Source organism: Chamaea fasciata, unplaced genomic scaffold, assembly GCF_029207755.1.
Source record: "Chamaea fasciata isolate MVZ Bird 193981 ecotype frontalis unplaced genomic scaffold, bChaFas1.0.hap1 SCAF_38, whole genome shotgun sequence".
NCBI classification, from domain to species: Eukaryota; Metazoa; Chordata; class Aves; order Passeriformes; family Sylviidae; genus Chamaea; species Chamaea fasciata.
Genome location: NW_027094123.1, coordinates 319971 through 347180, shown reverse-complemented (window position 1 = coordinate 347180; position 27210 = coordinate 319971). Strand labels below are relative to the sequence as shown.

The window sequence follows — 27210 nt, the reverse complement described above, 5'->3', positions numbered from 1 at the left end:
CCCTCCAAATTTTAGCCCTGTAGGGGACAAAATTAAATTATATAAAAATATACAATGAACATCTATATTATTTATAAACTGAAATATTTATGATTTATTTAGTGAAACTGTAAAGTTTAGCCCTCTAGGGGCTAAAATTAAGGGGACAACAAGTAGAAAGACAAGAGAAGCACGGTCTGTCCAAGAAGTAAAAATCACTCAAGGCCCATCAGGAGTTTCAAAGTTTCCCTCAAATAGTAAAGATCACACAAGCAAAACAGAAGTCTCCAAAGTATCTAACAGAATCATTTTGTAGAGATTACATCAGTACATCCACCATTTAATTAATTCATCAACAGGTGCTAAAACCCCTCCTTTATCTGTACAAAGACCAATCGTGCACAGAAAAGAGGAACATATGGAAATGAAATAGAGTCTTGCAACATGCAGGCATGTGGGAGACAGACCTTTTGGGGATCCCGAAGGTGGCAGCACAATTACTAAATTACCTAAGCAAGAGTCAGGGGCCAAAAACTCCCGGGGAAGCACCACGGCCCAGAGCTGCCCCTGCCAGTGTCACATGGGACAGCTGCAGCTTGTTTGGAGGAATACCCAAAGGTGATCCACCCAGAAGGAAAGGGATCCTGCTTTAAGAGAAGTCTCTAGTTCTTAGAGGATTGCTGAAAGTAAGAGTACATTTATTTGTATGTTTTACACTTAATACTTGCTTGAATACCCCTCCAAAAATGTTGTTAATCTGATAACTAAGAACGTGCCATTAAAAAAAATGGCATGTTTTTGTCTCTTTCTTTCAAAAGTAAAATATTCCTTGTTGTTTAATGGAAAAGCAGGCTCCTCTCCAAACACATCCTGTGAGGCCTTTTCCAGTGAAGCAGTGTGCATAATGATAAATGAAAAAGGGAAAGGTTCTTGCAAGTATTTTTATCTGTACTATGCAGAGGTTGATTTGTTACACCCAAAAATTATTTTCAACTTAAACAATTCACCTTTGCCAAATCCCTAACTCACTCTAAAACTCTAATAGGTACACACAACATTTCTTGTGAATAAGTTTGCAACAAATCCTACAAGTTTACCCTCAGTAAAGGTGGCAAACAGCCCAAGGGAGTATACAACACACAATATACACTCCTTGGAAGTGGAGGGAGTGAGATTTGTCCTTCCTCCTCCTACTTTTTTTGCCAAGAGTGAGGGAGTCCCAAGGAACCATTTCAACAGTTCAAGGAATGTCTCACATGCCAGGAAAGGCTCTGAAACACTGACTGAAAATCATGGAAGGAGGGAGGACACACAACACATCAGCCAACGCAGATTTTCGGCTGCCTTGGACATTATTCCTTCACAACAGCCACCATCTTTTTCCATAGAGATTCTCCCCAGGTAAAAATCCAGGCGTGATGGTGAAGGGGCTAATTCTTTACCCTATTTAGAATCAGTCAGAGAACTTCACTGTGTTTGTGACTCATGTGCTCTCTTCACTTGAAACAGCTCCCACAAGACCTTGAGGGACAACTTGCTTCAACTGCCGGGAGGTCAAACTTGATAAAATCTTCAATATTGTCCTTTCCGGTGTATTTCCTTATCCTCCTGCCCTTATGAGATCTGCCTGTACTGCAGGACCAGCTATCTGCTCTAACAACATGGTTCTTGTATGAAAAATACAAGCCAAAATAGAAAATCTAGATGCTGAAAGGAATATCAACCAAGTCAAATCCAACTTTTAAAAACAGAATCCTCAAGAAATGATTCACCCACCCCAAAACAAATGCAGCAGGAGAGGCAACTTATTCATCTCACAGAGATCATTCTCCTATCTCTCCATGCTCTGCTCCAAAGTGTGTTCAAATCAAAGGTTCTCATTTTTTTCCTCTTCCCCTCAATTGTATTTAATTAGGTTGGTTTTTTTTTTTCCTTTGAAGTCAAGGGAAAGAGACCTATTTATTTCAAGGAATATTTAGCCTGGCCTTTTCCTTCCAGTGTTCTACCTCACTGCATCTTCAACCCCATTGTTCCATAGGGACAGGGAGGCATCCAAATAAAGATTAATAAAAAGGCAATTCCTGTGGTGTTATCAATTGAAGAAACAGGATCACTTTTCCCAGTGTCAATGAACTTCAATACACTAATAAAATTAACAAATATCAAAGTGGTTTCGGTCTGAAATAGAAACATTTCCACTAAATCTGAGTAGCTTTTCCAAATACTGGGCAAATAGTTTGATACACTTTGAAATACTAAAATATCTCCAGTGCTCCAAGATGAAGCTGAGCAAATTTCACTGAGTGAAATGAGACTAGACATTGTTTGCACCTTCTAAGCATGCATTATATTTTCATCTTGGTGTTTAAAACAAGGCCACTGCAAGGAGAATTTCCACTGTCCCAGCTGTCAGTAACTGGTTTTGTGACTTACCTGCTGGGGAATTACTCACTTCCCATTGCAAATCTGAAATCACTGTTCATTTGGACAGATTGCTCCTGACTGCACCCTGATGATGTGTCCTCAGTCCAGCTCACGGCACTGGCAAGATAAATGTGTAGAATGAGATTAGGGGCAAAACACTAACAAAATTTGCTTAGATCAAAGAGATGCACTCACACCCTGGCAGTACTACCTGACATCTTCCTGACAATATTATGAGGCAATTAATGTCGGTATGTATTGGCTGATGGAGGTGAATTATGGCAAGTTCTAGGAGGCAACTGTCTAAAGCAGGGGAAGCTGATTAATTACCCAGCAATAATTCATTATTGAGACATTTAGGTCGACTTGTGCACCACAAAGTCAGAGGGAGCAGGAAACAATCAAACCGATGAATACTGTTCAGACTAAACTGTTTGCAGCTATAGCCACAGAGGCACATTTACAGAGAAAATGACACCATCTCAGAGAAATCAGGTGCCTGGAAGCAAATCCTCAAACCAAGTGGGCACTCTCCATCCCACACAAGGGATGTATCAGCACGTGCAGCAGGAGCCCCTGTGCTGGCATTCTCACTGTTTCTCAGGTCTACCTGTTCCCTGCCTCAAACAATGATCACACACCCGGGCACAAATGAGGAGCCAGTCTGCAAAGCCTTGGGCTTTCATCTCACACTGCTACACTGAAGCAAATGGACAGGAAAATAGAAGAAGCCTGAATACACCTCTGCTGATAAAGATCTGTATGTTAATACCACTAACATTGACTGCATCTGATTTAAAGCTGATATCTGCCTGCATATCACATACAAGTCTCTTTTCAGGTGTACAAAAAATGTGTCTATTTCACAGCATTTCTTCCTTTACTTCTCCACCTGGATCACACAGAAAATACATTTCTTGGCCACCAGCAAATCATTACCCCTTATGGGGACTGTTCCCTAAAGAGTTTCAGTACCAGAACAATGGACTACTGCACAGCACCAAATTTCAATTGTGACTTAACTATTCCACAAAGGGGATTTACTGTAGTGACACCTCTCAGGAAGACACAATTATTTTAAATTTCACTGACATTTTCCACTAACAAAACAGCACTTCTACTTGAGCAGTAATTCAAAGATGGAAACTTTCCATAAAGCCTTTTCTTTCCTCTGGGTGTCAGAGTTGTCCTCAAAGTCCTTCTGTGTTAAAAATTAATTGTCTGGTTTGGTCTAACACACCCAATGTATTCGTTAGGGAGTACACGCACAGTAATACCTCAGAAAGGTTACAACCCTCCTCCCCAAGATCTTGGATGGCAATTTTGGGTTACTCTGAACCTCTCTCCAGCTTTGGTTTCTGAACTTTTCCTTTAATCTACTTTTTCATTCACTTCGTGTATACCGATACAGTAGTTTTTCTCTTTTTGTAACCTGGTGTCCAAATACCAGAACGACCGCTGGACCATTTCCATAAGCAAACCATCGTCTGCAAAAGCCTTCAGTCAGAATCTTATTATTAAAGCAAGTTTTTCCAAACAGTTTCTGCCGCAGAGCCAAAGGGCCCTCTGCTCAGAATCCTTTTCCTTAAAAGCATGGGGATATGGATGATTTCTGTGCCCCGTAAAGGTCCAGTGCCATTCACCTCTGGATACCAACCTGTTCTTCCATCTGACTGGGGATGGAGTCGCGGAAGATGAGAGGATTTCTCTCCAGCAATGATATCCTGCCCCTTGGCAGATATCAGGCAGTTCAAATCAAATTTCAGGTTTAGCTCACAACACTCAGGATGCTGACAGATGATGGAAGCACGGTCACAGCAGCTCTAGCTTGACTTTCTGCCTACACTACTGTACATTTTAAACCACTTCTGAACAGGATCACTAGAAATGGGCAGCCATCCCTAAATCATCCCTGAAAACACAATGGCATCCAACAGGTGTTTGCTTGAGTTATGCCCCTAAGGGAAGGCAGTACTTCAACAGGCATAGAGAGGATAAAAGGAATAATTCTGTTCCTAAGAGCTGCCTCCTTCCCCTGTCTCCTCATTTGCCAAGGCCACGCACGAGGCCGATCAGCGCCGCTGGCGCCTCCGGAACCACCTGCAGCTGGCGGCCAAAGGTGACCAAAAAACCCCCCCCAAAAAAAACCCCAAAAAATTTGGGGGGAGGGGGAATCCCTCCCCAGAATGATATTTTTACATTTTTATTTATTTCGTTTTTTTTTTTGTTTGTTTAATCAGGCCCTCTCCGGCAAACCTTCGCTCAAAACCCGCTGAGCTCCCCCGGGGCCGCTCCGGCCGCGCCCTCAGACACCCCGAAAAGACCCTGGAAAGACACGTTGGGCTGAGGGGGGATCCTGAAAAATTCAAAATAATTAAAACCCGGAAATATCCGACTCGTTTTTTGGGGCAAAAACGGATAAAATCAGGAGGCTTTGGGGCGGTTTGGCCTCCGGGGCTTGCTGTACAAAATGGCGGCGCGGTGTGAGGGCGACAAAATGGCGGCTCGGAGATTTCGCCGTACGGAATAGAGAAAACAGAGATTTGGGAGGAAAAAAGGGGATTTCAGGGAAAAAGGGGATTTTAGAGATAAAAATTGGATTTTCCGATTCTAAAATTGGAGAAAAAATGGATAAAATCGGGAGGTTTTGGGGCGGTTTGACCGCTGGGGGATGCCGTACAAAATGGCGGCGCTGTTTGAGGGTGACCTGAGGGCGACAGAATGGCGGCGCCTTGAGGATCGTGCCGTACAAAATGGAGAAAACAGAGATTTGGGGGGGGGAAAGGGGATTTGGGGGAAAAGTGGATTTTAGAGATAAAAATGAAAATCTCCGACTCTAAATTTGGGGGGAAAAGGGCAAAATTTAGGGAGTTTTGGGGCGGTTTGACCGCTGGGGGTTGCCGTAAAAAATGGCGGCACGGTGTGAGGGGGGACGTGAGGGCGACAAAATGGTGGCGCGAGGTTTTTGCCGTAAAAAATGGAGAAAACGGAGATTTGGGGGGAAAAATGGGGATTTAGAATTTGGGGTAAAAACGGAAAAATTGAGGTTTTGGGGCAGTTTGGCCGCTCGGGGTTGCCGTACAAAATGGCGGCACAGTGCGGGGGGTTTTTCCGGACAAGACGGAAATTTGGGGGAGAAATGGAGATTTTGGGGAAAAAACCAGGGATTTGGGGGAAAAAAGGGAGATTTTAGGGGGAAAATTTGGAAATTTAGGGGGAAGAAATGCGATTTAGGGGGGAAAATGGGATTGACGGGGGAAAATGGAAATTTAGGGGAAAAAAAAGCGGATTACGGGTGGAAAACTTGGAATTCAGGGGAAAAATGGATATTTAAGGGGAAAAATGAAAATTTAGGGAAAAAATGGGGATTTGGGGGAAAAAAAAGAAGATTTAAGGGAAAAATAGGATTTAGAGGGGGGGAAATGGTGATTTTAGGTGGAAAAATGGGGATTTTAGAGGGAAAAACGAATTTTTTGGGGGGAAAAAGTCTCTTTAAAAAGAAAAAAAATCCCCAAATTGGCAAAACCTGAGGGGAAAAATTTTCCCCAAAACCGCCTCAAACTCCCACAAACAAAAAAAAAAAACCCGCGGCGACAGCAAAACAACAACAACAAAAAGCGGCGATCTGAAAATTTATTGAAATTTAATTTTAATTTTATTTCGCTTCCGGCGTTTAATCGCCGGCGCCGCTCCCGCCTCGTTCCGTACAAGATGGCGGCGCACGAAGCGGAAGTTGGGTCATGGCACTTCCGGTGCGAAATGGCGCCGCGCTTCGCGGTCATTCTGTACAACATGGCGGCGAGCGGCTCTTTCGGTGACGTGCGCATGCGCGCGGTGACATCACTTCCTGGGGTGGCGAAGATGGCGGCGCGCAGAGTCCTCCGGCTCGGTTCGTCCCGGCAAAGCTCCAGGAGGGTCTCGGGGGGATGGAGGCGCTGATTTAATGAGATGCAAATGAGCGGGCGTGGTCTGAGTGGGGTTGAGCGTGGTTTAATCTCGATTTGGGCGGGGTTTTGAAAGAAGGGGCGTGGCTAGCGCGTGATTGACGTTTGGCACCCCCCCAGCGGAGCGGCAGGCGCGCGCTGCCCGGCCCTGGCCACGCCCCCCGCAGCAGATTGGCGAATGGCGAGAGAGGTGAGGGGGGGAAAGGGCGTGGCCTCAGGAACGAGGCGTGGTTTTAAGGGAGGGGGCGTGGTTTCGTCGTGAGGGGATTTGGCGGGAAATTGTTTGGGGGAGGTTTTTTCCCTCGAATTTTGGGGAAATTTCCGGGATTTGGGATGTTTTTCCCTGGATTTGGAGGTTTTCCCCAAAATTTGGGGATTTTTTCCTGCAAATTTGAGGTTTGTCCCAAAATTTCTGAGTTTTTCCCAAATTTTTGGGGTGTTCCGTGGAGTTTTTTGGGAATTTCCCAGGATTTGGGGTGGAATCGGGGAAAAATTGGGGAATTTCGGAAAACTGTGGGGTAAATTTGGGATTTTTCCCCCAAATTCTGTGATTTTTACCCAAATTTTCGGGATTTTTTTTTCCCCAACAAATTTTGGGATCCTGGATGGATCTGAGGGAATTCCCGCTGGAATTTTGGGTTAAAATTCCCAAATTTTGGGATTTTTTTCCCCAAATTTTGGGCGTTTTTTCCGTCAAATTTTGATTTTTTTCTGCCCAAATTTTTTTGGTTTCTTCCCCAAACTTTGGGATTCCAGGGGATTTCTGCTGGAATTTTGGGGTAAAATTCCCAAATTTTGGGGTTTTTTCCTCAGCTTTGGGCTCTCCCCGAGTTCCTCTGGGCCCGGTGCCCTGCGGGACCTTCCTGACTGGAGCTTTTTGGGTAAAAAACCGGAAATTTTGGGGAAATTTTGGAGAATTTTGGGAGATTTGGGGGAAATTTGGGAATTTTGGGGGAAAATTGGGAATTTTGGGGACAAAGTTTGGCGGTTTCGGGGAGAAAATTTTGGAATTTTGGGGGGGGAAAATGGGAATTTTTGGGGAGGGAAAATTTGGGAGTTTTGGGATAAAAATTTCGGGAATTTGGGGGGGAAATTTGTGGATTTTTGGGGGAAAATTTCAGAAATTTTCAGGAAAATTTGGGAAGTTTTGGAGGGAAAATTGGGAATTTTGAGGAGAAATTTTGGGGAGGGCAAAAATCAGGAATTCGAGGATGGAATTTCTGGCAGGAATTTGGGAATTTTAGGGATAAAAATTTGGTGATTTGGAGCTGGAAAATTTGGGAATTTGGGGAGGAAAACCTGGGAATTTTGAGAGCAAAAATAGGGAATTTTGGAGAGGAAATTTGGGAATTTTGTGAGAAAAATTTGGGATTTTTTGTGGAGGGGAAACTCTGGGAATTTGGGGTGGAAATTTTGGGAATTTTTGGGAGGGAAAAACCTGGAAATCGGGGAGGAAATTTTGGGCGGAAAATTTTGGGAATTCTGGAGGGAAAATTTGGGAATTTTGGGGATAAAAATTTGGGAATAAAAATGTGGGAATTTTGGGGGAAAAGTTGGGAATTCTAGGAAGGAAAATTTGGGAATTTTGGGGATAAAAATGTGGGAATTCTGGGGGGAAATTTGGGAATTTTAGGAAGGAAAATTTGGGAATTTTGGGGATTAAAATTTGGGAATTTTGGGGATAAAAATGTGGGAATTTTCGGGGGGAAAATTTGGGAATTGGGGGGGGAAGTTCGGGGATTTTGGGGAGAAATTTGGGGAATTTTGGGAGTGCAAAATTTGGGAAATTTGAAGGGGAAACGTGGGAAAATTTTTGGGGGAAGAAAATCGGGGAATTTTCAGAGGGAAACTTGGGAATTTTGAGGGGAGGATTTAGGAATGCTCTGGGGGGGAAATTTGGGAATTTTTGGGGGGGAAAAATTTGGGGATTTTTGTCTCTCCCCTCCCCCCCTCCAGACGGGCACCCCTCCCCCCCCTGGCGGGGGCAGCTCCGGCGGCTCCGAGAGAACCAAGAGCTGGTGGTGAGTCCCAAAAAAACCCAAAACCCCCCAAATTTACCCCAAAATTCCCAGTAAAAATTGGGATTTTTAGAGCCCCAAAAATCCCCAAAATTGGAATTTTTGAAGTTCCAAAACCCCCAAAATTCACCCCAAAATTTCCACCCAAAATCTCAAAAATCACCCCAGAATTCCCCCCAAAAATTGGAATTTTTAGAGCCCCAAAAATCCCAAAAATTCACCCCAAAATTTCCACCCAAAACCCCCAAAAATGACCCCAAAACTTCCACTGAAAACTGAGATTTTTAAAGCCCCAAAATCCCCCAAATTCACCCCAAAATTCCCACCTAAAATCCCTCAAAAAACCCCAAAATTCCCACTAAAAATTGGGATTTTTAGAGCCCCAAAAATCCCAAAAATTCACCCAAAAATTGGCATTTTTGAAGTCCCAAAACCCCCAAAATTTCCACCCAAAATCCCAAAAATTTACTCCAAAATTCCCCCCCAAAACTGAGATTTTTAAAGCCCCAGAATCCCCCAAAAATCACCTCAAAATTCCCACTAAAAATTGGAACTTTTAGAGCCCGGAAAACCCCCAAAATTCACCCAAAATGCCCCAAAAATGACCCCAAAAATTCCCATTAAAAATCCCAAAAAATGACCCAAAAATTCTGACTGAAAATTGGGATTTTCAGAGCCCCAAAATCCCCCAAATTCTCCCCAAAAATCCCCCAAAACCCCCAAACCCCCTCCCAGTACAAACCAGTACAAACCAGTAAAGAAAAACCCCAAACCAGTATAAACCAGTACAAACCAGTCACCCCAAATCCCTTCCCAGTTCATCCCACTTCATCCCAGTGATCCCTAAACCCCCTCCTAGTACAAACCAGTAAGGAAAACCCCCAAACCAGTACAAACCAGTATAACCCAGTACAAACCAGTATAACCCAGTAACTCCCAGTATCCTCCAGCGCCGGGCCCTGGCCCTGAGCCGCTCCCTGGAGGCCGCCGAGCGTCGAGAGAACCCAGTTCAAACCAGTACGGACAGGTGAGGGCACTGGAATGGGGACTGGGGGGCACTGGTTTATACTGGGATGGACTGGGGGTGGGTTTGGGGTCACTGGTTTATACTGGGATGAACTGGGAGTGGGTTTGGGGGTCACTGGGTTATACTGGGATGGAGTGGGAGTGGGTTTGGGGTCACTGGTTTATACTGGGACGAACTGGGAGTGGGTTTGGGGTCACTGGTTTATACTGGGAGGGACTGGGAGTGGGTTTGGGGTCACTGGTTTATACTGGGATGAACTGGGAGTGGGTCTAGGGTCACTGGTTTATACTGGGATGGACTGGGAGTGGGTTTGGGGTCACTGGTTTATACTGGGATGGACTGGGATTGGGTTTGGGGTCACTGGTTTATACTGGGATGGACTGGGAGTGGGTTTGGGGTCACTGGTTTATACTGGGATGGACTAGGAGTGGGTTTGGGGTCACTGGTTTATACTGGTTTAAACTGGTTTTGGGGTTTCTAGGCGTGGTTTAACCTTTGCCCCCCCCAGGTGAACCGACCACGCCCCTTGTCAGGCCACGCCCCTTCCCTTATATGGAGCGACAGGGGCGGGACAAACTGGGCGGGGCCTGGGGGTCACTGGGTTGTACTGGGAGGGAGTGGGAGGGGCCAACGCGGCTCTGACCCCGCCCACCGCGCCGATATGCAAATTTATGTAAATGAGAGCACAAATAAACGCGGATGACGTCACTGACCACGGGGACTGGGAGTTACTGGTTTCTACTGGGAGGGGCCTGGGCGTGGCTCTGACCCCGCCCACCTCACTGAGGCGCCAGCCTTATGTAAATTTATGCAAATGAGAGGCGAAATAAACGCGGGTGACGTCATTTGTACGCCAAGGAGCAAAGCGGCGCCGGGGGAATGATGGGATAAACCGAGGCACAGAGCGCCGCAGGGCATGACGGGATACACCGAGGCGCAAAGCGGCGCCGCAGGGCATGACGGGATACACCGAGGCGCAAAGCGGCGCCGCGGGGCATGACGGGATACATCGAGGCCCCAAATGACCCCAAAATTGTCCCGAATTTCCCCCCCAAAAAATCCGCCCCAAAGTTCCCCAAAAATCCCCAAAATTTCCCTCAAATTTCCCCAAAATCTAAAAAAATTCCCAAAATTTCCTCAAAAGTCCCAAATAATCCCCAAATTTTACCAAAATCCTCACAAAAATTCCCAAAATTTCTTCAAAAATCCCCCAAAATTCTTCAAAATTCCCCAAATATCTCCCCCAAAATTGTCCCCAAATCCCCCCAAAATCGACCAAAATTCTCCCGAATTTCCCCCCAAAAACAGCCCACAAAAATTCCCAAAATTTCCTCAAAAATTCCCCAAATTTTACCAAAATCCAAAAAAATTCCCAAAATTTCCTCAAAAGTCCCAAATAGTCCCCCAAAATTCCCAAAATTTCCCTCCCAAATCACCCAAAATTTCTCCCGATATGACCCAAAATGGTCCAAAAATTCCCAGGATTTCACCATTCCTTCTCCGAATTCCTCTGAATCCCCCGAATTTCCCCCTAAAATTCCCAAATTTTCCCAAAATTCCCCCAAATAACCCCGAAATTTGCAGAAAAAAAACCCCAAATTTCCCCCAAAAAGTCCCAATTTTTTTCCCAAATTCCTCCCAAAATCCCCCAAAATTTCCCCCCAATTTTTTCCAAATTACCTGAAATTTCCCCCAAATTCTCTCAAATTTCCCAAAATATTCCCCCAAATTTGCCCCAAAATGACCCCAAATCCTCAAAATTCTCCCAAAATTCCTTCAAAACTCCCCAAAATTCCCCCAAATTTTCCCAAAATCTGGCAAATTCTCTCCCCGCAGAGCGCCCACCGGTGGCCCTCGAGGTCGGAAAGTTTTGGGGGGAAAACCCCGAAATTTGGGGTGAAAATTTGAGAATTTGGGGGAAATTTGGGATTTTTGGGTTCGTTTTTAGGGGAATTCTGGGGGGAAAATGGAGGATTTGGGAAATCTGGGAGAATTTTGGGGAAATTTTGGGAGATTTGGGGTGAAAATTGGGAATTTGGGGATTTTGGGGGGAATTTTTAGGGGATTTTGTGGGAAAATCGAGAAAATTTTGGGATTTTTTGATGGTTTGGGGTCGTTTTTAGGGGGATTTTTGGGGAAAATTTGGGGGGAAAACCCCAAAATTTGGGAAAATTGGGAAAAAAATTGGGAACATTTGGGGGGATTTGAAAGATTTAGGAATTTTTGTGGAAAATTTTGGGGAATTTTGGGGGAATTTCTTCAGGATTCTGTGGGAAACGTTCGGAATATTAAAAAAAATTGGGAAAAATTGAGAAAAATGGGGGAAAATTGGGAAAAAATTGGGAAAAATGGGGAAAAATTGGGAAAAAATTGGGAAAAATGGGGGAAAATTGGGAAATTTTGGGAATTCTGGGGGAAAATTTTGGGAATTTTTTCGAGGAAAAAAATTGGAATTTTTGGGGGGGGAAATTTGGAGTTTTTGGGAAATTTGGGGATTTTTGTGGGAATTTTGAGGGATCCCCCCTCTGCCCCATAGATCCCAAATCCCAAACCCCGCCCCACAGATCCCATCCCCGCCCCCCAGATGGCTCCTGCCCCACAGATTGTCCCGCCCCCGTCTCTGCCCCACAGGAGCCGCTGGAGCCGCCCCACAGGATCCGGCGCCCCCCGAGTGACCTCCTGAGCAACCCCTGCCACGGTGAGCCCCACGGCTGAGCCCTGACCCACGGATCTGTGACCCACGGCTGAGCCCTGCCCCACAGAGCCCTGACCCACGGATCTGTGACCCACGGCTGAGCCCTGACCCACAGAGCCCTGACCCACAGATCTGTGACCCACAGATCCCGGACCAACAGATCCCTGACCCATAGACCTGTGACCCACAGATCCCTGCCCCACAGATCCCTGCCCTGCCAGGGGCCGGGGCTCAGGCCTTGCCCTTTTGGATTCATGGAACACATCCAGGTTTGCTCAGCACCAGAGACACCTTTGCCTTGTCTGTCCCCACCTGTCACCAGTGCCTGCAGTGATGGAACCTGGGGACACTTTCTCCATTGGGTCTCTCTGTGTGTCCCATTAAAACTGCAAAAAACTTCAGTGTTTTAATTTACCTTTGAGTTCTTGAGAAGTTTTTGGAACACTCTTTCAGGGACAGAGTTGAATGGAAACACCAAATCCACGGGAGGGTCATTCAAGTCCTTGTGCTGTTTCTGTGCTGCTGAGCTGGGCCGGGCTCCTGGCACAGAGGCAGCTCCTTGCAACAAAGGAAACTTTTAGAAAGACATTTCTCCTGAGGAGAAATCCTCCTTCAGATGGGTCACCTGTATTATTTGAAATGTACACTCAGAGTGAAAGTTTACAGTGGCATAACAACCTTTTCTGTTCCTTTCTCATTAATTGTTAACCCTCTCCTTTTTGTTTGTTTTGGTTCATTTTGCTTTTAACAGTAGAGAACATCATTCTTACATAGAATATTAGGTTTTGCACTTAGGCTAATTGATATCTACGCCTGTAGAACCCATACCTATGGAATATTAAGTTTTAAATACAATACGTACGTTTCATGAGCAGAAAACCACGTTGAACTAAACAAGTGTCCCCCAGCCCCTCCAGGATCCCCAACTGTTCCCTCAGCGCCCATTCCCCGCCCCCAAAGCGTCCCCGGATCCCTTGAACGCTGCGACCCCACAGATTCCCCTTAGAGCGACTTCAGGGAATTCATCTCCAATCATCCCCCCCGGCCTCGGAGCCCCTCGGAACACGGTTCTGCGCCTAAAAACTCCTGCCCCGCCCGGGGCCCTAGAGAGCTCGGTGACAGCTCCCCAAGCTCCCCGCAAGTGCTCCCGAGCCGCACACGTTCCCCCCGAGGACCTCAAATCGCGGCTCGGACACAAAAGTGTCCCCAAAGCGCCTTCCCGGAGCCCCAGACGCCGCGTTCGAGCCACTTCCGGGACTACAGCTCCCAGCATGCTCCGCGGCGCACTTGGAGCGCTACTCCAGCCGTGACTCCATCTCCCATCATGCCCCGCGCCCCGCCGACAGCCATTGGAGCTGCGCCTCGACCTCCCGTGATGCTCCGCGGCGCCGTTCAACCCTGTTCTACCCGCGCCTACAACTCCCATCATCCCCCGCGCCCCAGAGAGTCCCCTCAGAGCCCCCCAGGTGCCCGCCCGGACCCCGAAGGGCCCCGGATTCCCCTCCCTGACCTCCAAGTGCCCCCCTGGACCCCGAATTGTCCGACAGAATCCCTAAGTGCCCCTCCAAGTGTCCATCCGGTTCCCAAATGTGTCCTCCAGACCCTCAAGTTCTCTCCAAATTCCCTGCCCCAAATGTGCCCCAGAAATGTCTCCATGAACCCCAAAGTTGCCCCTTTTACCCTGTCTGAGAAAATGCTAAAGAAGATGACAAAAGGACTAAAAATAGAGCAAATCAGCATGAAGAAGAAGAAATCAATAGCCAGTAGTGGTCAATCAATTCATGAAGGGAAGTGTGTTACTTAGAACCAATGACCAATAACTTTCTTCGTTGCTAAAAATGTATTGATTTTTTAATGTCAATATAAAAATTAGGTAATAAAATATAGAAAAATGTTATTATAAAACTGAAAAATAAATTTCTAATTTTATTATTTACATAAGTTTGTTTTTATAAAAAAATGCTGAATTTTCTTTGATGTTTTGGGAGCGCAGTCCACGGTGGGTGATGTCACACGTGGTGAGGCTGGGTGAGAAGCAGGTTGTCCAAACAGGGTCAGCCTGCAAGGGGCTCATTCTTCGCTGTGCTCAGAACTCCTAAGGAGACATTCAGCACCAAGATCACCTAAAGAACGCTTCAGTCAACTCTTCAATGAAATGAAAAATAAAAAAAATACTCCTGCAATTAAAAAACCAAAAATCACGAGGTGTGCTTTGATATCTTCCTCCAAGTTTTTCCAAAAAAAAAAAATTTTTTTTGCAAGTTTTTCCAAACAGTTTCTGCCGCAGAGCCAAAGGGCCCTCTGCTCAGAATCCTTTTCCTTAAAAGCATGGGGATATGGATGATTTCTGTGCCCCGTAAAGGTCCAGTGCCACTCACCTCTGGATACCAACCTGTTCTTCCATCTGACTGGGGATGGAGTCGCGGAAGATGAGAGGATTTCTCTCCAGCAATGATATCCTGCCCCTTGGCAGATATCAGGCAGTTCAAATCAAATTTCAGGTTTAGCTCACAACACTCAGGATGCTGACAGATGATGGAAGCACGGTCACAGCAGCTCTAGCTTGACTTTCTGCCTACACTACTGTACATTTTAAACCACTTCTGAACAGGATCACTAGAAATGGGCAGCCATCCCTAAATCATCCCTGAAAACACAATGGCATCCAACAGGTGTTTGCTTGAGTTATGCCCCTAAGGGAAGGCAGTACTTCAACAGGCATAGAGAGGATAAAAGGAATAATTCTGTTCCTAAGAGCTGCCTCCTTCCCCTGTCTCCTCATTTGCCAAGGCCACGCACGAGGCCGATCAGCGCCGCTGGCGCCTCCGGAACCACCTGCAGCTGGCGGCCAAAGGTGACCAAAAAACCCCCCCCAAAAAAAACCCCAAAAAATTTGGGGGGAGGGGGAATCCCTCCCCAGAATGATATTTTTACATTTTTATTTATTTCGGGTTTTTTTTGTTTGTTTAATCAGGCCCTCTCCGGCAAACCTTCGCTGAAAACCCGCTGAGCTCCCTCGGGGCCGCTCCGGTCGCGCCCTCAGACACCCCGAAAAGACCCTGGAAAGACACGTTGGGCTGAGGGGGGATCCTGAAAAATTCAAAATAATTAAAAACCGGAAATATCCGACTCGTTTTTTGGGGCAAAAAACGGATAAAATCGAGAGGTTTTGGGGCGGTTTGGCCTCCGGGGCTTGCCGTACAAAATGCCGGCGCGGTGTGAGGGCGACAAAATGGCGGCTCGGAGATTTCGCCGTACAGAATAGAGAAAACAGGGATTTGGGAGGAAAAAAGGGGATTTCGGGGGAAAAGGGGATTTTAGAGATAAAAAAATGGATTTTCCGATTCTAAAATTGGAGAAAAGATGGATAAAATCGGGAGGTTTTGGGGCGGTTTGACCGCTGGGGGATGCCGTACAAAATGGCGGCGCTGTTTGAGGGTGACCTGAGGGCGCAGAATGGCGGCGCCTTGAGGATCGTGCCGTACAAAATGGAGAAAACGGAGATTTGGGTGGAAAAAGGGGATTTGGGGGAAAAGTGGATTTTAGAGATAAAAATGGAAATCTCCGACTCTAAATTTGGGGGGAAAAGGGCAAAATTTAGGGAGTTTTGGGGCGGTTTGACCGCTGGGGGTTGCCGTACAAAATGGCGGCGCGGTGTGAGGGGGGACGTGAGGGCGACAAAATGGCGGCGTGAGGTTTTTGCCGTAAAAAATGGAGAAAACGGAGATTTGGGGGGAAAAATGGGGATTTAGAATTTGGGGGGGGAAACGGGAAAATTGAGGTTTTGGGGCGGTTTGGCCGCTCAGGGTTGCCGTACAAAATGGCGGCGCGGTGCAGGGGGTTTTTCCGGACAAGACGGAAATTTGGGGGAGAAATGGAGAGTTTGGGGAAAAAAACAGGGATTTCGGGGAAAAAAGGGAGATTTTAGGGGGAAAATTTGGAAATTTAGGGGGAAGAAATGGGATTTAGGGGGGAAATGGAAATTTAGGGGAAAAAAAAGCGGATTACGGGTGGAAAACTTGGGATTCAGGGGAAAAATGGATATTTAAGGGGAAAAATGAAAATTTAGGGGGAAAATGGGGATTTAGGGAAAAAAAAAGAAGATTTAAGGGAAAAATGGGATTTAGAGGGGGGGAAATGGTGATTTTAGGTGGAAAAATGGGGATTTTAGAGGGAAAAACGAATTTTTTTTGGGGAAAAAGTCTCTTTAAAAAGAAAAAAAATCCCCAAATCAGCAAAACCTGAGGGGAAAAATTTTCCCCAAAACCGCCTCAAACTCCCACAAACAAAAAAAAAAAACCCGCGACGACAGCAAAACAACAACAACAAAAAGCGGCGATCTGAAAATTTATTGAAATTTAATTTTATTTTAATTTTATTTCGCTTCCGGCGTTTAATCGCCGGCGCCGCTCCCGCCTCGTTCCGTACAAGACGGCGGCGCACGAAGCGGAAGTTGGGTCATGGCACTTCCGGTGCGAAATGGCGCCGCGCTTCGCGGTCATTCCGTACAACATGGCGGCGAGCGGCTCTTTCGGTGACGTGCGCATGCGCGCGGTGACATCACTTCCTGGCGTGGCGAAGATGGCGGCGCGCAGAGTCCTCTGGCTCGGTTCGTCCCGGCAAAGCTCCAGGAGGGTCTCGGGGGGCGGGAGGCGCTGATTTAATGAGATGCAAATGAGCGGGCGTGGTCTGAGTGGGGTTGAGCGTGGTTTAACCTTGATTTGGGCGGGGTTTTGAAAGAAGAGGCGTGGCTAGCGCGTGATTGACGTTTGGCACCCCCCCAGCGGAGCGGCAGGCGCGCGCTGCCCGGCCCTGGTCACGCCCCCCGCAGCGGATTGGCGAATGGCGAGAGAGGTGAGGGGGGGAAAGAGGGCGTGGCCTCAGGAACGAGGCGTGGTTTTAAGGGAGGGGGCGTGGTTTCATCGTGAGGGGATTTGGCGGGAAATTGTTTGGGGGAGGTTTTTTCCCTCGAATTTTGGGGAAATTTCCGGGATTTGGGACGTTTTTCCCTGGATTTGGAGGTTTTCCCCAAAATTTGGGGATTTTTTCCTGCAAATTTGAGGTTTGTCCCAAAATTTCTGAGTTTTTCCCAAATTTTTGGGGTGTTCCGTGGAGTTTTTTAGGAATTTCCCAGGATTTGGGGTGGAATCGGGGAAAAATTGGGGAATTTTGGAAAACTTTGGGGTAAATTTGGGATTTTTCCCCCAAATTCTGTGATTTTTACCCAAATTTTCGGGATTTTTTTTTCCCCAACAAATTTTGGGATCCTGGATGGATCTGAGGGAATTCCCGCTGGAATTTTGGGTTAAAATTCCCAAATTTTGGGATTTTTTTCCCCAAATTTTGGGCGTTTTTTCCGTCAAATTTTGATTTTTTTCTCCCCAAATTTTTTTGGTTTTTTCCCCGAACTTTGGGATTCCAGGGGATTTCTGCTGGAATTTTGGGGTAAAATTCCCAAATTTTGGGGTTTTTCCCTCAGCTTTGGGCTCTCCCCGAGTTCCTCTGGGCCCGGTGCCCTGCGGGACCTTCCTGACTGGAGATTTTCGGGTAAAAAACCGGAAATTTTGGGGAAATTTTGGAGAATTTTGGGAGATTTGGGGGAAATTTGGGAATTTTGGGGACAGAGTTTGGCGGTTTTGGGGAGAAAATTTTGGAATTTTGTGGCGGGGGGAAATGGGAATTTTTGGGGAGGGAAAATTTGGGAGTTTTGGGATAAAAATTTCGGGAATTTGGGAGGGAAATTTGTGGATTTTTGGGGGGAAAATTTCAGAAATTTTCAGGAAAATTTGGGAAGTTTTGGAGGGAAAATTGGGAATTTTGAGGAGAAATTTTGGGGAGGGCAAAAATCAGGAATTCGAGGATGGAATTTCTGGCAGGAATTTGGGAATTTTAGGGATAAAAATTTGGTGATTTGGAGCTGGAAAATTTGGGAATTTGGGGAGGAAAACCTGGGAATTTTGAGAGCAAAAATAGGGAATTTTGGAGAGGAAATTTGGGAATTTTGTGAGAAAAATTTGGGATTTTTTGTGGGGGGGAAACTCTGGGAATTTGGGTTGGAAATTTTGGGAATTTTTGGGAGGGAAAAACCCGGAAATCGGGGAGGAAATTTTGGGCGGAAAATTTTGGGAATTCTGGAGGGAAAATTTGGGAATTTTGGGGATAAAAATTTGGGAATAAAAATGTGGAATTTTGGGGGAAAATTTGGGAATTCTAGGAAGGAAAATTTGGGAATTTTGGGGATAAAAATGTGGGAATTCTGGGGGGAAATTTGGGAATTTTAGGAAGGAAAATTTGGGAATTTTGGGGATTAAAATTTGGGAATTTTGGGGATAAAAATGTGGGAATTTTCGGGGGGAAAATTTGGGAATTGGGGGGGAAGTTCGGGGATTTTGGGGAGAAATTTGGGGAATTTTGGGAGTGCAAAATTTGGGAAATTTGAAGGGGAAACGTGGGAAAATTTTTGGGGGAAGAAAATCGGGGAATTTTCAGAGGGAAACTTGGGAATTTTGAGGGGAGGATTTAGGAATGCTCTGGGGGGGAAATTTGGGAATTTTTGGGGGGGAAAAATTTGGGGATTTTTGTCTCTCCCCTCCCCCCGTCCAGACGGGCGCCCCTCCCCCCCCGGCGGGGGCAGCTCCGGCGGCTCCGAGAGAACCAAGAGCTGGTGGTGAGTCCCAAAAAACCCCAAAACTCCCCAAATTTACCCCAAAATTCCCAGTAAAAATTGGGATTTTTAGAGCCCCAAAAATCCCCAAAATTGGAATTTTTGAAGTTCCAAAACCCCCAAAATTCACCCCAAAATTTCCACCCAAAATCCCAAAAATCACCCCAGAATTCCCCCCAAAAATTGGAATTTTTAGAGCCCCAAAAATCCCAAAAATTCACCCCAAAATTTCCACCCAAAACCCCCCAAAATGACCCCAAAACTTCCACTGAAAACTGAGATTTTTAAAGCCCCAAAATCCCCCAAATTCACCCCCAAATTCCCACCTAAAATCCCTCAAAAAACCCCAAAATTCCCACTAAAAATTGGGATTTTTAGAGCCCCAAAAATCCCAAAAATTCACCCAAAAATTGGCGTTTTTGAAGCCCCAAAACCCCCAAAATTTCCACCCAAAATCCCAAAAATTTACTCCAAAATTTCCCCCCAAAACTGAGATTTTTAAAGCCCCAGAATCCCCCAAAAATCACCTCAAAATTCCCACTAAAAATCGGAACTTTTAGAGCCCGGAAAACCCCCAAAATTCACCCAAAATGCCCCAAAAATGACCCCAAAAATTCCCATTAAAAATCCCAAAAAATGACCCAAAAATTCTGACTGAAAATTGGGATTTTCAGAGCCCCAAAATCCCCCAAATTCTCCCCAAAAATCCCCCAAAACCCCCAAACCCCCTCCCAGTACAAACCAGTACAAACCAGTAAAGAAAAACCCCAAACCAGTATAAACCAGTACAAACCAGTCACCCCAAATCCCTTCCCAGTTCATCCCAGTGACCCCTAAAGCCCCTCCCAGTACAAACCAGTAAGGAAAACCCCCAAACCAGTACAAACCAGTACAAACCAGTAAAGAAAAACCCCAAACCAGTACAAACCAGTATAAACCAGTACAAACCAGTACAAACCAGTATAAACCAGTACAAACCAGTCACCCCAAATCCCTTCCCAGTTCATCCCACTTCATCCCAGTGACCCCTAAACCCCCTCCCAGTACAAACCAGTAAGGAAAACCCCCAAACCAGTACAAACCAGTATAACCCAGTACAAACCAGTACAAACCAGTATAACCCAGTAACTCCCAGTACCCCCAGCGCCGGGCCCTGGCCCTGAGCCGCTCCCTGGAGGCCGCCGAACGTCGAGAGATCCCAGTTCAAACCAGTATGAACAGGTGAGGGCACTGGTTTATACTGGGATGAACTGGGAGGGGGTTTGGGGTCACTGGTTTATACTGGGATGAACTGGGAGTGGGTTTGGGGGTCACTGGTTTATACTGGGATGGACTGGGAGTGGGTTTGGGGTCACTGGTTTATACTGGGATGGACTGGGAGTGGGTTTGGGGTCACTGGTATATACTGGGATGGACTGGGAGCGGGTTTGGGGTCACTGGTTTATACTGGGATGAACTGGGAGTGGGTTTGGGGTCACTGGTTTATACTGGAAGGGACTGGGAGTGGGTTTGGGGTCACTGGTTTATACTGGGAGGGACTGGGAGTGGGTTTGCGGTCACTGGTTTGTACTGGGATGGACTGGGAGTGGGTTTGGGGTCATTGGTTTGTACTGGGATGGACTGGGAGGGGGTTTGGGGTCACTGGTTTATACTGGGATGGACTGGGAGTGGGTTTGGGGTCACTGGTTTATACTGGGATGGACTGGGAGTGGGCTTGGGGGTCACTGGTTTATACTGGGATGAACTGGGAGTGGGTTTGGGGTCACTGGTTTACACTGGGATGGACTGGGAGTGGGTTTGGGGGTTACTGGTATATACTGGGATGGACTGGGAGTGGGTTTGGGGGTTACTGGTATATACTGGGATGGACTGGGAGTGGGTTTGGGGGTTACTGGTTTATACTGGTTTAAACTGGTTTTGGGGTTTCTGGGCGTGGTTTAACCTTTGCCCCTCCCCCCACAGGTGAACCCACCACGCCCCTTGTCAGGCCACGCCCCTTCTCTTATATGGAGCGACAGGAGCAGGACAAACTGGGCGGGGCCTGGGGGTTACTGGGTTGTACTGGGAGGGAGTGGGAGGGGCCCACGCGACTCTGACCCCGCCCACCGCGCCGATGTGCAAATTTATGTAAATGAGATCAGAAATAAACGCGATTCACGTCACTGACCACGGGGACTGGGAGTTACTGGTTTCTACTGGGAGGGGCCTGGGCGTGGCTCTGACCCCGCCCACCTCACTGAGGCGCCAGCCTTATGTAAATTTATGCAAATGAGAGGCGAAATAAACGCGGGTGACATCATTTGTACGCCAAGGAGCAAAGCGGCGCCGGGGGAATGATGGGATAAACCGAGGCACAGAGTTCCGCAGGGCATGACGGGATACACCGAGGCGCAAAGCGGCGCGGGGCATGACGGGATACCTGCAGTTCCTCTCCTAGAGGAAGGCTCAGCCTGGGACTCACTCCTCTCTCTTCCAAGACACCACTTTGGAAAACTGCAGGATTCCAACCTAACCCTTCCTCCAACACAGGGGCTGGAAGAAAAGATTCAGAATTTCTGTCCACCCCCATAGGTTCAGCCATACAGCTGTGGCAAAATGCATCTCTTCTCTGCAGTCTTCTCACGTAAGATTTGTTTCTTTAATAAACCTTTCCTCGCAGGAGCAGTCTTACATCAGTAGGAGATTTATAATATTTTAAGTAAATTTATAAACCGAGGGTTTGTAGTTGCACATACAGCAGAGATTCCAGGTGACAGCAGAGCAGACCAAATGCGGCCAGACTGGTGTTTTAAAACTGAGGTCATCGACTGATTCCTGTGATCCACGATCCCAACACCAGGCCACACCTGGTGTTCTTGCCTCTAGAGAAAAGCACACAACCTATTATCTCTGCTGAGCTCATTTGGTACCATTTAATACGTATTTATCACACACTCACAAAATGGCAAGTGTGGTTGCATCACTACCACAAAATGCTCTTGGGGATTTACTCAATCATTGATGATTACAGAAATGGTAAGAAGAGAGGCCAAACAATAGGGTGAAAAGGTGGATTTGCCCTACACAGCATCCAAATTCTTAACAACAGGATGGACTTTGCCACTTATTGCTAATGCTAACTAACTCACATAGAAGGAGTTAGAAGTTTGATCTGCAAGACAGTTCACACAAGGCCACAAAAGAAAACAAGCACTTTACATGTTGAATTTCACCCCTGTTTATGAGGTTTTCTCATGATATTTAACTTCAATTATCAAACACAAATTTTCAAACATACTAGTGAACATCCCTCAGTCCATAGTCTGTGCCTATTTCTTGCTCTAAGTTAGATGAGCAAACAGATAAAATTGTATCAGCTCCTTTGAACCGACCAATTTCAATTCAGCTGTGGTTACAGCATTTCAACGGCGAACAAAAAGCATGCACAGCTGAGTTTCAGAAAATATAAATACTCACACAAAGCAACATTTTCAACTCCAAGAGTGTTTAGTATGACACACTTAACTACCTCCAGTACCTAAGAGATCTGTATTGAAAAATCTGAGCCGTGTTACTAATTTTAAGTGGACACTAAAAAACCAAACCCAAACATTAACATGCCACATGTCCTGGCTCTCTTAGCACTGCATTGGCCATAAACACACAATAATTTTGATTCCAAAGATTTCTCAAGGTTTCCTGGGTTTTTGTTGTTCCTACAAGTATCCCAGCTTGTTTTTACTCACTGTACCAGTCTCAGGTTGTAAACACAAGTGGGCTGTGACTCTCCCATGAGCAAGTTTTTTCATGTATTTGCAAAACTGACCGCACGAACGTGGTTACAGCTGCTCACATGCTCTACTGCATACACACACTGAAATGCCAAACAATTAAGGAAGGCTCCAATGAATTATCAAGATTTGGGATTTTTTTAAGAGCTATTTCAAAAAATAACTAAAACCAGTATTTGTTGATGCATTTACTACCACGTAATTGTACTAGAGCCCGTTGAAGAGACAAATTTGAGGGTTTTTTTTAATGCCTTAAGAAAGTATCTTTACCGAACACAAGAATTGGTTTACACTAGCAAATCATCAGCCGAGGTTCTGCATTTCATCAGTGCTTGGACAGACAAAATGAATTTTGTACATCTATCTACCAAAGGATTGCTATTCTTGGCAGTTTATTATCCTGACTGGTTCAATTAATTCCTTGCACTGGGGCAACAGGATGAGGCACAGATAGATACAGAAGCTCAGAAAACCCTTAGAAATACCTAGTGACTGACCATGAGACTCTGGCCAACCTCAGCCCAAGCATTTTCTCAATATCCTCTGTACACTAATCCAGGGGAGCTATGAAACACAAGAAATCTCCCCTAACACAAATTACCACTCACCAGTGGCCAATATTACAGCCCTGACCTGATAAAAATATCCAGGAATCATCCGAATCAGATTTTTCTCCCTAGCCCATCCGCTGAGAAAATTACACAAAACAAAGTGTTTAAATTGCCATTATGTACCAAGACGGATGAAGATGCACAAGATCCTGTATTTGGTAACTGAAGTTTCCTCATGCAGCAAGGGGAGGACAAACTGGGGGAAGCAATCTCTTTGTCCTAGCATGGACACAGAAGAAAACCATTTAGTCTGAGACTAAATTCATGTCATAATGAACTTGTACCTTTGTTTGTTCCCACCACTTTCAAAATATTCCTCTCTTAAAATAACAATCCTTTTGTTCAGGCTGCATTTTCACTTTCTGTGTTAAACACTTCCAAAATAACTTTGAATATCTGAGGAATTCAAGTTGTTGAAAACAGGGGCTGGGAGGAAAACAAATTAAACAGATTTGTTTAAGCCCAGTGTGCTTACATGAAAATCTTTCATTTGGCTTTCCACAGCTCCATCTGCATGGCGATCTCAGTAGACTCACGGACAGATTTAAACTTGACATTATCTAATGTACCTTGGGAAAAATCCTGCACAGCAAATAGAATTTTTAAAAGTGGTACTGCATTCAATGAGTAATTAATAGGGTTGCATTTACTGGGTTGCATTACATTTACTTGAACTGCAGCAGAAGAACATTAAGGATAAGAAGCCCATTTGGAACTTACGTTCTTTAGCCTCCATTTGAATATACATTTCAGGTGTAGATGTTACAGTATTACGGGGGGGTTTAGAGTCTAGGCTTTGTGCAAAAATTAACAACTCCAGTATATTTGGTGAGGGGAAGCAGCAAAAAAATCCCATAAACACGCTGTACACAACCTGTGCCAATCCCACATGTGACTTGTGGCCTGACAGTGTTGTCAGCTCTCCATCTTAAACCAGCTTGGTTTTCCATTCCACTGAAACCAAACCTTTTCCACAGCATCGACACATTCCCTGCTTATGGCCAGCCTGTTGTGAGCCAGAACCTTCACAACTGGTTGTTGGGTGGGTGGGTTTTTTTGTTTTGAACCTTCTCCTTCACAATTCTCACTAGCACATGAACTTCACTCCATGTTACTCAACTGTGCCCTGCTTTACATTCCAGGCTGTTGAGACCATCCAGTTCTTCCAGGAATTATCTGCTCCTCCAGCCTACCAAAGTCTCTTAATCCTGTGCCATGGCATTTAGTTCATCCTGAAGAACGGTCTCAAGACAAACCCTGAGGATCTGTATTAACAGACCAATTCTTCCCTTCCAAGTACAGCTTCTTGCTCTCCCCTTCAGTCATTCCCTGTCCAGTTTACCAACCACCATTTTAACGCCTTATTTTGTAATTTCCCATAGAGTACTACACAGACATGCTTCTTAAGTGTAGATGATGAACTTCCTACACCTAAACTATTATCAAGTTAAAGGACGGGCTACATCTGGCACCAATTACTTTGGAGAAAAACCTCTCATCCATGTGCTATTTGCTGTTGAATCTGTCAATATTTTTTCCAGATAGGCTCTAGAAAGTCATCCATCCTCTTCAGACCAGAATAATTCTCTTGCCCCTCTCCCTTCCCCATTTTTTTTCTTCCTTTTACACATTTCTTGTCTCTCAAAATGTAGTCATGATGTTTGCCAATAGATTTCACAAATCTCTAAGGGCCTAGTTCTTGAGTAAAAACAAATTAGAGATAGATGTTGATATTTGTCACAAATACATTTAATTCCTCATTTTAGACAGAGCCCTTATTTGGTTTGTTTAATCTCTGCAGTTCAGGCAACCTCTTGCACATATATCGACTCACTCAATCCTTGCCTTCTTCCCTTTCTCTGCCCTCTTCTCACCCCCACACACAAGCACATGGCTCTACAGGCCTGATAAAAAATTAACTTTCATCAGCAAGCTACTTTAGTCTGCAAATCACCCTGAGCAAAATATTGCCAAGTAAGGGACACACTACAATTAAACATCAAGAAAAAGCTGCCCTAAAAAAGTGAAAAACGCTTATTAGAAAGGATAGACAGGAGTCAGGAAAAACTAAACTTATAGCAAAATCTGGTTTCTCAAAATAATTCAATTTGAAGCAATACAAAAAGAAAAAAACCCTATTTCCGTGTTTCCAACTGTCTTTGTATTTGTCCAATTACTAACCCAGATATGGAAACAAACCAATGTAATGCACTTCAACTTGATCCCTGGAGATGCCTCCTTGAAATAAGATTCAAAACCACAACTTCTCAATTCCTGTTAAAAATTCATTTCTTCGGAACACTGTTAGGCAGAACAGTGAGACAAAAACCTCTGAAAAAGAATGCATCACCAGAGACAGAAAATTATTTTGAATCTATTGAAAGCATTGATATTAAATCTCGATACAAGCTGAAGTCTGTAACAAAAAGTACTATTTCCTACAGGACACTTAAGGACTGTAGGACACCATGTCTCCATAGGCCTGGGAAATGTGTTTTTAAAGATACTCCTTCAAAGGCTTCCTCCAGAGTTTGGGCAAAACTAGATGTCCAAGTTTCCTGTCTCTTGAAGTAACAAGTAAAAACAATGTTTTGAAGACTGTCAGGACAATCCTGGAAACATAAGAGCAGTCCACACAACCTCAAATCATTCTCTCTAAGGAAAATGCTGGAACTGCAAGTTGTCACAAGGCAAATTTGCAAAACTTAAACATTTCCACAAGTTTTCTCAGCTGTTCTGCAGTGTTGCTGCAGTGTCCTCTGCTCCCCAAAAAACAGGCTTTCCACCGTTTTTAGCTGCAGCTTAGCAGTGGTGGGAAAAACTATGTTTCTGCAGACAGAGCCATCAGCTGGAAGATTTGAAATACTTTTCAAGACAAAGTTCCTCCTCTCTCATTCCCCAAAAGCAGTGTTATAGAGAGCCTACGTTATGGAAAACTCTCCACATACAAACCTCTGCACATTAACAGGGAAAGAAAACAAGATTAAGAGAACACTGCAAGGACTGCAAAGTAAGAGGAATTCCCCTACAAATTGTTTTGGTTGTAATACTACTTCTAGTATGAACAGTTTTTCACTTGTATGATAATATCTTGCTTCATCCCCGAGTTCCCCAATGCATAACAACAACTTCAGAAAAATAAAATAAGCATTGGGTTTTGTTTTGGGTTTTGTTTGTTTGTTTGTTTCAAAACACAGCAGAACACAGCAATATTTTCCCAACTAAGCAAGACAAAGTCACACTGTTCATTGCCACTCTGCCTTTTCTAATTTCCTGGTGTAAGCAAAAGAGATTGCTCTAGCCTGAAAACAGGAGTTATCATCCAGCATCAAACTCGGCCTAAGGTATTAGCTCACGTCTGTAATGATGATTCAAAGCTGCAGTGATCAATATCACATCACAAGTGTCCAATCCAGAGGGCATTAAAGGATCCTGTTACTGCCTATCTGAAGGATCACACCGGAGTTTCAGATGATATCAATGCAAAGGTAGAGAAAAGAGAAAATTCTCACCCCACAGAAGCAGCAAATTGAACTCTCTCTAGGAAGCTTCAAGCTTCTACTTTATGTGGAAACTATTTTACTGAAATTTGTCATTTCCATGTTAAGACACAAGTTTGTCACATGGAGGAGAACCCCTTCATAACCATCCATCACTACCTGAGGGGTTTTTTTTTTCAGATGAGTGTCTGAATATTACACACACAAACAGCTGCAGGTAAACAGAACTTTGTCAACCCAGCTCAGCACGGAATGGAAAAGGAAAAGCAGACACAGGGAAGTCAAAAGTCAACTAACAAAACTCAAAGCACATTAAAGAGAGCTGTATTTAAGCCAACACAGCTAAGAACTGCCAGCTGCACAAGATACAGGATTTTGTTCAGTGTTACAAAATGCCAGGTTTTTTCTGCTGATTTACTAGATTTTGTGCAATTCTCTATTTTTAATAGAAAGATAAAGCTCATGAGTCACCCTGAAATCTGCAGCCAGGTTCCTTCACTCTCTCCTTTCCAAAGTGGCAAACATTTCAAATTAAGCTCTAATACAAAGAATACTACGTGCACTAAAAGCTGTCTGTT

At 45.1% G+C, this 27210-nt stretch overlaps 4 long non-coding RNA genes across 5 annotated transcripts; 3 read left to right on the top strand and 1 right to left on the bottom strand.

The window, feature by feature from the left end:
• Positions 1 to 6028: 6028 nt before the first annotated feature.
• Positions 6029 to 13341, bottom strand: LOC136303595 (uncharacterized). Its single transcript, XR_010724260.1, has 3 exons — positions 13263 to 13341; positions 12503 to 12645; positions 6029 to 6338 (listed from the first exon to the last, which is right to left on the bottom strand). It is a non-coding gene; the product is annotated as an uncharacterized lncRNA (long non-coding RNA).
• On the top strand, positions 6257 to 8314 carry LOC136303593 (uncharacterized). Of its 2 annotated transcripts, none has more exons than XR_010724258.1 (3): positions 6257 to 6292; positions 6468 to 6537; positions 8304 to 8314. It is a non-coding gene; the product is annotated as an uncharacterized lncRNA (long non-coding RNA). The 2 variants fall into 2 exon arrangements; XR_010724257.1 differs by lacking the exon at positions 8304 to 8314 and adding an exon at positions 7161 to 7339.
• LOC136303594 (uncharacterized) lies at positions 8311 to 10948 on the top strand. The gene is made up of 3 exons (XR_010724259.1): positions 8311 to 8368; positions 9316 to 9392; positions 9901 to 10948. It is a non-coding gene; the product is annotated as an uncharacterized lncRNA (long non-coding RNA).
• Positions 13342 to 16723: 3382 nt separating the features above from the next.
• Positions 16724 to 20855, top strand: LOC136303586 (uncharacterized). The gene is made up of 5 exons (XR_010724254.1): positions 16724 to 16941; positions 17567 to 17634; positions 18691 to 18754; positions 19896 to 19972; positions 20714 to 20855. It is a non-coding gene; the product is annotated as an uncharacterized lncRNA (long non-coding RNA).
• Positions 20856 to 27210: the final 6355 nt, after the last annotated feature.